Here is a 14231-nt window from a genome sequence, read left to right on the forward strand (position 1 = left end):
TAATGGGCAAGGATAATCACTCTGGATTGTAATTGCAGCCTCTGACTTCAGAAGTGTACTGTTTCCAACATCAATCTTCATATGAAACCCTGCAATTTGGAGAAGAACTTCATTTGCGACCGTTGTTGAGTATCCAACTCAGCTCATTTTTAAGAAGAGAAGTGAAGTGTTGAGGAGAAGTGGGGGGAGCAGAAAGGGTGGAGGGTTGCTTTAAACGGTGTCAGCCATAGACATGCAAGTTAGAACAGGAAGCCGTGATATTACTGTACACTGCTTGAGGTTATGAAAAATAATTAGAGATCTGCGTGGCAGAAAAAAAAAAAGTATGTGTTTTGAGGTGGCATATGAAAGTTTTCGCAGCTTTCATTGTTTGAACTTTTAATTCAGCTCTAAATGAGTGTCATTATTCTCACTCACACATGGTATTACTGTGGAGGAAAATATACGAGAGCTTGGCAAAAAAATATCACATTAAAATGTTAAATATGAGTTAATGAGAAAATAACACTCACCAACTGATTTTGAGGCTTCATCAAAACTGCCAAAGAGCCATTTCAGGTACAGTATATTCTATGAAATGTGTTTCCGTAAATGCAAATGTCTGTTTTGTGTCATGTGCGTAATAACTCTGCCTATTAGAGGGAAAATATAAAGAAGATAAATGGACAGTTTATTCCCCATTTTATCCAATTTCAGCACATTTTTTTCATTACAAACTCAAACCTTATAAAAAAAAATAACAGTGAAATTGAGCCCAGCTTTTCTTTTCTTTTTTTTTGCCTTCTCCAAAAGCTTCCCTGGCAGTTTGTCTAAAAGCCGAAATGAAACGAAGAATGTAATTAGAGGGAAGGGAAACTTTTAAGGGGAATTTCAGAATACCGAGCAATCAGAGCCTTAAAAGCAGCTTTTGGTCCCCCATCAGAGAGTCTCCTGCCCACTACTGACACTGTCTGTGGTCAGTACACAGAGTGTAACAGGCCCCCTTTCCACTGAGACACACATCGTCTTACTGTTTTTATTCTACCTTCTGTGGCTGTGCTTTGCTGCTGTCACACCTCCCTTATATTAACCTAGCTGTGTGGCTCTGACATCCAAGAGGAAACCTCAGTATACAGGCTTTCTCCCTCTGGAAAGACAGAAAAGGGAATTCACGTGGTGGTTGATGGAGGAAAAGAAATATATAGGAAAAGAAGACCAGGTGTGTAAGAGGGAAAGACTGGGCGAGAGAAATCTATGAAAAAAAGCATGAAAAAGTCTGTCCTTTGGTTCTTTCAGGCCCACTGGCGAGGCTAAACAAACAGCGAATGCTTTGGAGAGACACATTAACTGTAACTGCCCTTGATCTGCCAGTGTTTAGAGTGCTGTCGGCACGGCTAATAAACACTTCATTTAGTTTTAATGGTGCCGGCGCCTCTCCGCAGCCTTCAAAAGTACCCTTTATTTGGGTCATTTACGGCTCTTCCTCGAGGAGCACCCAAGGGATGGCAGATCCAGTCCACATCTCTGTCTGCCCGAGCACTCCAGGCCTGGGGAAAATTAATAGGGCTATCTGGGAAAAATAAATAAGTGATGGGCTTTAGCCCTGCCAAACAGCCCTGAGAGCTTATTAAGGCAAAGTGAAGGGAGATGGGGCAGCAAAAAGAGAGATTTTAATATGAATTTTGCACCTTTTAATATAGGGCCAGGCTCATTCTTTACTCAGTTTCATCCTTTCTCTGTTTTTTCTTGTCTCTTTTATTCCATTTCCTTGTGCACCCTCACCTACCTCCTTCTTCCTTTGCCTCCGTGTTTCTCTTCTACAGTAATTGTAAACACAGCAATTATGGATTGTGTGAGACTTAATTATAGCTTGTGCAGAGCCCTGGGGGAGCTCTGGCGGAATGCTGCGGCTGATAAAAATGCTAGCTCATCAGCACCCCTCCAATGGTGGCAAGCCCCAGTGAGAGTGGACCAAAGGGAGCCGTTCCCCCAGGGCCCTCCCAGCCGAAGGACCAATTAGTATTAGGCGGGAATTAATCTTAACGGGACACAGCCACTCAAACAGGTCCTCCCAAGGTGAAGAGGAATTAATGTGGTTGCCTTATTGGTTATTGCTGCTGTTGTCTTTCAGGTCGTTCACCCCTCAGCGCATAGGCTTAGGTGTCTCGATAGACCAGATTGGCCTGTAGCTGACATGTGTTCTTCTGCACACGCTGTGTCAAGACACGAGTTGGAGGAAGCTCCTGGATTAGAGGAAAAAAACGGGCAAATCGAATCAGAAGAGAAAATGTGTGGTCTAATTTTTTTTGCTATTAATGTCTACTGCAGTTTCATTTATTCTTCTCTGGAATGTCTTTACGAATTCAGTTGGAGAGATAAAAAAAAATTGAAGTCAGTAGCAAGTGAATGTTTAGTAACTTCTTCTTATATTTAGACATTCAAAGCTCAGCCCTGTTGTCAGATCCCATCAGGAGGGGGCTCATATAGTGATCCATGCCCAGTTTGAGTATTGATTTCTGAGGAGCATGGCTCCATTAAGGTCCTGCCCGGGGGTGTGGAAGGGTCAGCAGGGGAAGTTGTGGGCTGCTGTGACCCCAGCTGCAGTTTGCAATCGATTAACTCTGACTGGGAAAGGAGAAAGTCCTGGGGTAGTAAGCGCAGGGCCCCACACGCGATTAGGCTACATTAGCCCTCTGGTCAGAGCTGTTCCAGAGGTTGCAGTAAGTTAATTAGCACTTTCTTATGATATCAGTGATGACAGGGATAAAGCAGCTAGCATTGATTCGGCTTTACTCCATTTCAGCCGTAGAGACCGAACACCAAAGCATTGGATACTCCCAACCTCCCTCCTCCTAACCGAGCACAATGTGTACGTCACTACCTGGAAACGATTAGTAAGCACTAACCTGTTAGGACCGCTAATAGACCAACTAACCATAAGTGTTAATCTAGAGATTTAAAGCAGTGTAAAGTGCTACTTGAAATATTTGCTGATTAGGTTGGAAGTGTTGCAGTAGAAGGCCTTCCACTGTTTTATTTTGATGTGTTTGCTTCTTTGGCTTCTTGAAATCAGAGGGTTTGTGGATTTGTATGTGTTGCCTCTGACAGTTTGCAGTGGTTTGATGAGGTGAGGTTTCTTTCTTACAATACCCATCCATATACTGTACATATACAAATTGCCTCTTTGCATATGCAGCATAAGGCTTGAGATAGGGCTTCCTCTTTGACATCTGGATGCGAGCCCTGCTCATGATGTGTGTTTTTGCCTGTGACTGCTCATTGTCTGCCCCCGTTTTCTCAAGAGAAAAACACAAAGAGCCTGCACTAATTCCTTATTTTGGCAATTAAAGTGTAAAGGTGTCAGAAGCCGATCGTCTTTGTCTACCCCGCTTACCGCGTAACCAACATCTCCTCATCTCGTCATGTCTCTCCAGTAATCCCTTTGTTGTTTGCCTGCCATTTTCTTTATTTTGCCTCCTGCTCTGTTCTTGTCATTCATCTTTACTCCACCATCTTTCTTTCTGTCTTGCGCTACATCATTCTCTCTCCTCTGCTGGTCTCACAGTACTCCCTTTGTTAAATGAAAGGTTTGCCAATGGATCACTCACGCTCTTTGTTCTTCCTTCTTTGCACTACGCTGCTTTCAATATTGTTTGTTTTACCAGCAGCTAAACTGCAGTACACCTTCTTTTTCTCTCTGTCTGCATCGCTCCATCTCCGCCTGTCTGTTTTTGCTTGGGGCCCAGCCATGCAAGTGAACAGCGACAGATGAAGCACCTTGTCTGTCAACAGTGTTGGAGGGAATTAATCACGATTCAGTAAGTGCTCTGATGAGGATTCAGAGATGCTTGTTAGAGATAGAGCCATCAGGTGTGTCTGATCCGTCATGCACTGACAGCAGCCTCAGGCAGGACACTGAGCCAGGTATTAAGGCCTTTTTAGGGCCTAGTCTTGCCCTCAGGTGCTAGTGGTCATGAGTACACAGGACTTAAAATTAACACCCGTCAACCCACCAAAAGCAGGTTAAAATTAATTATGGTGGCTAGTGTTGTGGAATTGCAGTGTTTAGTGCAGTGTATCAGATCATGCTCACAGTGTCCAGCAAACCTGCTATTCATTCATGTATGTGCAGAACACTGTGGACAACAGATTTGTTGGAAACGTACTGGAGGAATGGCGTGGCACATAAATGCTGCCAGGTGATGTTCCTTTGAAAGCTAATTTTTGTTTTTGCACATATTGAAAATGTGCTCACCATGTTGTGTGTATAAACCTTTTTATTTTCAAAGTCAAAGATTTATTCCAGCCATGAATCATATCTGCAGTCACTCAGATTATTATTACGGTTGTTTTTAATTAAATGTGCTACAAACGTTTTCTTTATTTCTTTGTATAATTACGGTATAATATAATTATAATGTGTAAAATGATGTGTGAATGGTTGGATACAATTACACATAATGTCTTGCTTAGTGAAATATTGCCAATAACTTTAAAACCTCATTGCACAAATGTAAGGTAAAACACATATACACATTTACATATATGTGGAGCATGCCACTGAGAGACAGACACAAAACATTTGAGCTCCTCTGTAAATTAGTGTCTATATGTAGCCGTGTCTTCACATGCCAAGCAAGCAGCTCTCCTTCCTCTGGAAAGCCAAAGTGTATGTTACGGCTTTGTGACAAATCTCTGACATGACACACTAATCAGATAAGAGCTCAATCCCGAGGCCATAGCAGGCCACTGGGACAAAAGAGCAGGTTGAAAAATAATAAATATCTCTAAAATGTTACAAATTATAAGTTCTGCTATTTAGGGGAGTCTATGTGATCTGCTCTTTGTGTCTGCGCCCAGTTGCACATTCCTCAGGGTAATTTACAACATGGCTCCTAGCAGCTTGTTTAATTTCAGAGCCCAAATGAAAGCGTTTGCGGCATATTGGCATATTTTTCTTGTTAAGCAATGTTTAAGGTAGAGATAGACATAGCAGTAATTGCAGGTTTGACTGAGAGTAGGAGTCGAGTTAGCAGACATCAACACTCCCCCTGCCTTCGGAAGAAAATGAGAATAAAAAAGATAATGTTGCAGATAAAGCATGAGAGAGGTATGTCATTTACTTAACTATTTCACAGTCGGGGAGTTCACATGGATCCTGCTGAAGATGCCGAGTAGATTCGAAGTACGAAGGGAAACATTTGAGCGGAAGAAGATAAACAAGAAAGCACATACACACACACACACACACACACACACACACACACACACACACACACACACACATACAAAAAAATAACTGGGACAGAAATTAAGAATGAGGACACATCAGCCTGTAATAGCAGTAGCATAACAAACATGAGCCAAAATTAGTCTCTCACAATAAACTGACAGGGGTATAAAAACAAGCCTGCGTACATGATGTGAGATTATAATGAGGCATTGATTGTTTGTCCTCAATTTCCATTTCAGTTCCTTCTCAAATTGAAGGCAGACACTTGTAAACAGCCATACCTATGTCTTTGCTGTTCTCATTAGCTTTTCTTTTTATTTTCCCCACACGTTGTTGAGCTAGCGGATCTAGATGAGAGAGCCGTGTCACTTCCTGTTTGCGGGAATGCATCCTGTTTTCCTGACCATGTTCTGGTCGTCTGTTCCCGGGCTGGTGTTTATCGCCTGGTTTGCAACTATCTGAATGTTGCTGCGAGGGTCCTATGGGATGTTTGTTTGTACTGTCTTTTATTATGATTTTTTTCATTATTTTTTTTAACTGCCATTGTGGCAAGACAGGAATGTGCCATTGCTTGCTGTTGGCTGCTGGAGTGAGAAAGCCCAATTACCACGGGTCCCAGTGCCTGGTTAGAGTTGTAGGCTGGGTTGTGAGTGTGTGTTGGGGTGTTCTGGTAAGCAGCTGTCTCAGGCCCCACTGGCAGTGATGGCAGGGGGATGGCTATGGTTGCAGCGGTGACAGTGAAGAGGAGGAGGAAGAAGAAGCAGACAGGCTTATAAGGTACTTCTCATATGTTTTGTGCTGCCACCTTGGTTGTGCTCAGCAGCCAGCTCTCCCTGTCTGTCTTCCCACCACTTTTAACTGCTGTCTGATGTTGTAAAACCTTGTATGCGAGTCTGCGACTGAAGTTGTGCTCGTTCCTCCCAGTTTACACAGTATGTGTGGCCAATTAGAGCTGGGGTTATGAGGCAGATGTATGGATTATAGTCTATTATTCCTTCTTCCCTAATGTTGACCATTAACTGCTGTGTCATTAGTTACTTTACCAACTGTGGTGGCAGCACAGGAAGGCACACAGTCTGTCATACACATTTCTCTGTGGGTACATGGCGCGGGACATGAGAATGTGCCTGCAAATGGTGACAGTATTCTGGGGGATTTTAGTAGAGTAAACCAGGAACCACATTATATTGCTGCCATCTAATTAAATGAAAACAGCAAGTCTGTCAGTTTTATTTGAAAATTGTGCTTTCTTGCATTTGAGAATACGTGCTGTGGAATGGGTTCTCACTGTTGAATCCTCTTTTTTTCCCTCAGGAATATACAAACCTTCAATTTGACAAAAGACATGTGTGAATTGTGAGATTTTCAGTGTTGCTACAGTGTTGTTGCAATAAACACAATAGTAACCCGTGCATGATTCCACTCTTCTGCTGTTCCACTGTGGGCAGTGTTGTATGCGACACAGCATTGACTTGCTGTCTGTCTGTCTCATATCCAGTGTGGCAGTGTAGTGAGCGTTGTCTAATGGAGCCTCTGATGAATAATGAGTCCATACACTGGTAATGTTCTGTGCCGAGTAACGGCTGCATTGGTTTCTATCCTGTTAACTCCGCTGGTGTAAGATTGATTGTGGTGTGCTCCACAGTCATACAAAGACACTTCATTGCTTGGCAATGAAAATAAAGCTTCTCCTACTGAAATGAAGAGCAATGGTACCAGGGCAACAGAGGCAGACCAGCGCCAGGCCTGGAGACAACCACAGCCCCATGTCGTCAACATGAGTGAGTGACACGCCATGAAATAGGCACCGCTCCAATAAGACTTATTTGTTTACACATTGCTTTCTGCTAATTGAGGTGTGGCAGAGTTTGTTATTTTTGCCTTAGTCGAGATGAACCTTAGTCGCCCCGATTAGCCCTCTCACTTTACTTAGAGATCCTCCACCAAGACTCTCCTTCAAATTACACTTGACACTGTGAAGAAACATCTAATAGAAGTGTGTAATGGGCTCTGATGACAAACTACACGGTTGGAAGACCATGTAATCTCCCCGCAATTAATTAAAGTGCATCGCAAGTGTGTGTGTGTGTGTGTGTGTGTGTGTGTGTGTGTGTGTGTGTGTGTGTGTGTGTGTGTGTGTGTGTGTGTACGTGTGTGTGTGCATGTGTGTGTGTTAGGATTTTTTTCCCTGACTCCCTTTCTCTCACATCCACCCTAACCAGATGCCACAAAATAACTGAAGTAACATTGCCTGTCAACAGTAAAAGATGAAGACCCATACCCTAACAAAGAAGGGTACTTAGAGCTGGCAGTGAGAGGCAGATGCAGGGTTATTTGTGCTCCAGTGCTTCTCAGTGTCCCGGTAAGGGTCCTCCACAGCTCAACATCTGTACCTCCACCCGCCTAATTACCCACAACACCCCTGCCCAACCGCTTCCTAGTCTGTCACCACCTGAACGCTCGCTGGAGAGGAGAAGGAAAAAGAGTATTACTCCTCGCTGGTCTTCACCGTGCAGTTTTACTATACAGTGTAGTGTTTTTTCCCAGTAAAATTTTTTTCTGCTTCGAAGGTGATTAGTTACAGTGTTCAGCTGTACGGTTATTGATATCAGATATTGTAAAGTGAACATTTTTGGCTGTTCTAATTGTTTACACATAGCAGTACCATGACTTTGAACTGAAATGTAGTTTTTTTCTGATCAGAAAACCATATTGAAAGAGGCGCTCGTTCACACTCTCCCTCCTGCTCCTCCTTATCCATCTTTCCACTTTGTTCTTGCGCTTTACTTTTTGTTATTTATCTCTTTATTTATTTATTTTCCCACCCCAGTATTGATTCGTAGACAGAGAACAATTAGGGCCATTTTGTGGATAATTCCCTTGTCTTTACTTATTTTTATAAGTAAATGAGAAATTTGCCATGCTTTATGTAAGTTTCGATGGGAGCTATCAGTTTGAAGTTGCTTGTGCCATTGATTTGATTAAAGGCATTATCCATTGTCTAATGAGTTTTACACATGGCTGAGTGGTAAATAATCACCCAGTGATTTCTGACCCAGAACTCTTCTTCACACCCCCTCCTCCTCTCATTTTTCTCACTTTCTCCCTTTCTCAGTTTCTTGGAGCGGAGGACCAGACACTCAGTAGTTCACAGAAGAGGTAACGGAAATCAATTGAGACCGTGATTTGAAGAGTTTTTTTTTTCTCTCCTTTTTTTTCTTCCCCAGCTCAACTCAAATTGATTCCATTGCTTGTTTTGCTTTAATATTCATTTTAGATAAATGTTGAGTAAATGTGTAGAGAATGGATATGAATATTAGGTGCCAAGCCTCTTTGCATGAGATCAGATTTGAAAACTATAAATTTTACCCAGCTGAAAATTGTCTGACAATTAAAGCGTGTGTGTATAATAAGCAGTGTCTCTATTGGGTGTTTAGCTTTATCGAGCCTGTCTGGAGATGGAACTCATACCTGCTGCTCTGTGAATAGCAGCACATAAAAGATGGACTGAATATGTTCCCGGGGAATATTGCCCTCTCCAAAAGACCGATCCGTCTTGCTTAGGGAGGCAATCTTAGGTGCGGTAGATAAACTAATATTTGTGTATAACCTCAGTCAGACAATACAAATGATCGGATGATTTTTCATCTCCTTATGCATACAGGGAAATATGAAAAATTGAGGTTTAGGAATATTTGCAGGGTCTGCGAGGCGGCTGGCTGGGCCGCTGAGTGCCCTGGGCCACGCTCCTCACCAACGACTGCCGAGTGAAGAGTGATGAGAATATTATACCCGTCTGTTTCCCGTCACTCCCCATCCTCCCCTCCTACCTTCTTCATTCTCTCCTCTCACCACACTAATTCATATGGCCACAAGCTGGAAAGAGAGGGAGTGAGAGTGGTGAAATGAAAGAGAGAGCGCTACACAGGCCATCTTTGACTTTTGCCGTCTGCCCACCACCCATGATTGACAATCATGGTTCTTTTTTATTGTCCCTTCCACCCTCAACCAACATCCACTCCACCACCACCGCCAACTTGAACCACGACACACGCCTTTCCCATCTTCTGACCCTCGGCTTCCACACTGCTAACAAAAACTTATTGGGTTAATCTACTGGTGTTACCGGGCCAAACTATTCATCACATTTGGGAGCTGATGGGGAGGCGGGGGTATAGTGTAGTGCTGAAGTTTTGTCATTGCAGTACTATGAGGCTACAATACTAATACTAAGAGTTATTATTGGATAGCATCAGTGATCTAAAATCCCAAATGCCAAAATTGCCCTTTAATAACCCCTTTCTTCATGCAGCATATATGGTTTAATGAATATATAAGTTACAGAAATACCTTCACTTTGCACTAAGTCTTTTTTTATAATATACAGCCCTTGAGTGTATGGTATAGCATGAATTGTACCAATATCGGTCAGGTAAAGGGCATGTTTCACCATAAGACAGTGCATTTGGTTCCTTTCAAATATAAGAGCCTAGTGTCCCTCTGTATCCATCTTCTCTGCCTTGGAAAAAAAACTGCTGAATCCCACAGAATCCAGCCATCAAGTGCAATTCCTCTCACCACCACCCCCTGACATGGAGACGGTGACATTTACCCCCACGCTCCCCTCTCCCTCTCCCCAGGTTTGGGAGTTTTTATTTTTAGTTTATTGTGTCGCCTCACACTGAAGCCTCCATGTTTTCCCTTGAAAACCTCTCTGTTTGCTCTCTATATTTCTGCATTATCTGCCTTTGCCCTCTGCTTTTCAATAGGTCCTTTTTCTCCCCCCTTTTTATTTCATTTTCTCACTCCCTCCCTTCTCTTTGCATCTCTCGCTGTATCCCTATCCCATTCTCTCTCTCTCTCTCTCTCTCTCTCTCTCTCTCTCTCTCTCTCTCTCTCTCTCTCTCTCTCCCTCTCTCTCTCTCTCTCTCTCTCTCTCTCTCTCTCTCTCTCTCTCTCTCTCTCTCTCTCTCTCTCTCTCTCTCTCCCTCCCTATTTTAGCCTTACTGTGGTAAAGAGCTACTCCCCTCCCCTGTTCATGATAAATCAGAGGTCTGAGCGCTGGCACCCGGTCGGAGGCATCAGTCGCGAGGCTAATGAGATAAGCGGTGCTCATCTCTCGCCCCTGTATGGAGATTTATTGGGCCAGGATAAGCAACAAGCTAGCCATCACTCTCAGCCAAATAGACTCCCCGCCTGCATGTGTTTATTCTTATTGCACTGCCACGACCACTGCCGCTGTCAGGGGTGGAGTAGCCCCCGGAGGCCTGCTCCATGGTATAGGAAGCCTAGCCCTGCTCTCTGGATCATTACCTTCTATTAGATCAAGAAAACAAGCCTCCACACTGGGGCTCTGAGTGACACTGATGGTCCAATTTCTCTCTATCTCTGAGGACCACATAGGCATATATGAAACAAGATTATTGTATATATTGGCTCCTCACATCCAAGTGTCAACAGTGAGGTCTTTTTTTTCTGTTTGAATTTGCAAGCCCTCCTTTTGGTGCATCTTACATAATGAAAGTTCATAATTATTGATGTATGTGTCTCAGATAAAAATGCATTTCAGTAGTGAGGTCAAATGTCAAGGGGCATTCAGGGGCATGTTTGGATGGATGTATATGTTGGCCTTGTCAATGAGAAATGTGTGATCTTTGAATTTTCCGTTAGTCTCTATCTAAACAACCTGCTCTTTATAGTGTAGCCTTTCTAAACTTTTAGGCTAACTAACTGGCTCTAAATGGGTTACAAGTCCACTTTGCGTCCAGGATTTAAAGCTAGGCTATAACTTTTGAAATAATAAATAACACAATGTTCCATTTACAAATGAAAAGTTAAATTCAAATGCAAATAAAGGCATCCACGCTGAATTAAAACACTCTTCAACCTTACTTTGTTTGGTATGACCAGTAGCTCATGGTGGCTCATACTAGCTAATGTTAGCAAACATAAGCTAGATGCTGATGTGTTACAAACTCAATGACTCAATTGTGTGACATATAAACATTTTGATTGTTATAGCATAAAAGTGAAACCAAAAGTACATAACTGTTTTCATGTAGTTTGCAAATGGTGGGAATGCCACCTTATACAAAGGACTGCAGATCAGTTTGTGATTTATATAAGACCCTCATATGCTCATGCACAGGTGGGAAGTATGGGGTTTGTTTTGATTTACGAAATGTTTCAAAATTAACAGTAGAGGAAATGATCTTGTGTTTCCAGCTTGCATGTTGCAAATCTGTAAACCAACTGACTTTAAAAACAATTGAAGGGTAATTGAATGTCATTATCATGTTATGGTCACATGTGGCCACAGTGGCCACTGTTCTGCAAAAGTTACATAGTCCCACTATGACTCCTCTTCTCCAGCTGCTTATGACAGCACTCATTTCAGGAGAGCAGCAGTCTACCACATTAACTGTCGCCCGACTGGTGTCAGAGAGCTTCAGGCCAGGATGTGCACATCCAGCACCCACTCCTCTCTCCACTCCCTCCCCAGTGCCACAAAAACATACACTCCACTCACCCAACAAGTTCTCCACAAATTGCTTTTACCCTCCTCACCCCATGAGTCTACACATGCACACACAAACTTAAGCCTGGGCGGGGTAGCGGGGGTTAGTTTTTCACCACTCAGGTTATATTTAATCACGGCTGGCGGATGAGGAGGCTTTTCTCTTTATGAAAGGTATTAGAGCAGCACTGTGTTTTCACTCAGCTTTACACTCTGCCCTCATGCTTTTCTTCCCCTGACCTCTGTTACCATGTGCCAGGGAGGAATTTGATAAAGTGACATCGGGCCCCCGCTATCTCTTCCTCTCTCTCCATCTCCCATCTCTGTCTCAGATTCTAATAGTGCGTCTGGCAGGTCTGGACTGCCTCTCATCTCATCAGTGGGGTCACACCTTTGGGCTGCCCTCACTCTCTCTCCACCAGCACTTGCCTTGTCATTTATTTTACTGCTGAAGTGGCCAGCGAACCGGCGGGTCTGATTCAATCTCCTACATCCTGAGGCTGATGTACCGGACAGAGCCTTCACCGCCTGCAACACTGCATGCAGGAATGAAGAGGGTGCAGGGTTTTACAGCAGGAAGATGAAGCGCCCCGTGTCTTGCAACTTCCCGCTCACCGCTCATCCTCTGCTTTTTCCTCATTGAACCTGAACCTTCGGAGAGGATTTTTTTGCGCCATACATTGTTAAAACACACTTCCGTTAGCCGAGGAATCGCACTCTGACAGAATACTGTATCATTCAACTTTCCCTCTGCATCCTTATGTGACTTGCTCCAACCCAAGTTGATCTGTACAACTACTCAAGGGCCCCATTCTCTTTGATCTAGCTAAAGTTACAGAGAAAAGTGAGAAGCATTGGGAAAGCTCCAGCAGGGGGGTTTACATGCCCTTTCAACACTTTGAGAAGCTGGGGATGCTCTCCATTCTGCTTCATGTTGTACCCGGGGACTCTCCCCACTTCACTAGCATGCATCAGCAGACACTTGGTCATTAGGTAGATTGACAGTGATTGTCTGTCCTGCAGAACTGAGGCAGCCTCAGCTCAGCTCAGATGCCTGCTTTGAAATGCACACATATAGATTTTGTGTGGGTGAACAGAATTAACAGAAAACGTTACAAGCGAAGGTAATCGATAATGGTGTGAAAGATGCAGCGGACAGTGTGGAAATCACATTTTGGACAGGTTGCTACTCCATAATTGATTGGGTGTAGCTTTAAACCGCCTTTATTCTTTAGCTTTGAGCTAACGGTCAGTGCCTGACTGCTGCTCATGAATCAACTACTGAAGAAAGCAAAAGGTTAAAGGTGTACTGTAGATGATGGTATTAAGCCAAAAGTGAGGCAACCCCTGAGTGTGATTTTCTTACAGGTACAGAACGGTTGTTGTTCTCTTTTCCGTTGCTCTGAATTCATGTTGCCCTTATTTTGAGAGAGCAGAGAGGAGGATTTTGTGGGCTACATGAGCTGGGCATGTTGAACAAAAAATGTTTTAAGTACCTTTTCTGTTAGAAACAACACAAAATGGTGGTGAGCAGTAGTTGTTGGTCTTTGACTGGTAGCACATCATTGATGAGTGATGAGTGGACCTGCAACTTTGCACTGTTGTTGTAGTTGCTCGTGCCCTCTGTAAGAATTTACAGGCTCCATTCCCATTTGGGAATGAGGTCAAATTCATAACATCTGACTGCTCTGGTCCAAACCAGATCTGACTCCTGTGGTTTGCAAGCATCCTCGCTGTCCTATCATATTCCTGCATTAGTTTCCTTCCCCATGTGTCTTCATGTGTGTGTCTGTATGTGTGCACATGTATATTCAGGGAGGACAATACTCTTGAGGAGGCTGGGGACTGTCCTCTATTATTCATTGGTGGTAATGAGTGAGAGGAGCTAGCAGCATCTGTGGACTTATTGATCCTGTCCTCTGGTTTCGTGCCTCACCTCCGGTGTGAGAGGGGGGTTTTGGAGGGTGGGCTCAATTCAGATGCACACCTCTTCTGTGGAGGCGAGGGAACAGGCCCACCCTACTGTTTCTCCACCCTGGCTGGCTGGGCATAGGACCTTACTGTTTCATTGTTTTGGTTTGTACTTCTTGTCGTGCCACGGCTTAGAGATTAACTCAAGTGCCATCATATCTGTAATTATACAAAATATGTCACTGTTGTGTTATGAGAAAACTCCAATTGAGGTGATTTTTAAATTTTTTCCTTTTAGTAAATCATCAAATGATGCTCTGTGGGTTTACAGAATTTAAGGTATTTTTGTATTTTAACCAACCATCTTTTAAAGCCCATAACTCTACCAATAACTACCAATATGCAAAATAAATCCTGAAATGATTGCATTTTGGAGATGGTGAAATGCTATCATTTCCTTGCCTTTGTGGCTTTACGTTCAGATTAATGTACAGTAGATTTGTATGAGTACCCTAGGATGTGAATTTTGGAAACTGCCACACAAATAAAATGTTGCAGTATAAAATGTTGAATTTTTATAAAGGATGTGAA

The 14231-nt window shown here is 43.2% G+C and overlaps 1 protein-coding gene across 1 annotated transcript in view; it reads left to right on the forward strand.

Annotated features, from left to right (window-relative positions):
- fto (FTO alpha-ketoglutarate dependent dioxygenase) overlaps positions 1-14231 on the forward strand; it is a 120053-nt gene that overhangs the window by 84592 nt on the left and 21230 nt on the right. The window lies entirely within an intron of this gene.

Source organism: Scomber scombrus, chromosome 1 (assembly GCF_963691925.1).
Source record: "Scomber scombrus chromosome 1, fScoSco1.1, whole genome shotgun sequence".
In the NCBI taxonomy this organism is placed as follows: Eukaryota; Metazoa; Chordata; class Actinopteri; order Scombriformes; family Scombridae; genus Scomber; species Scomber scombrus.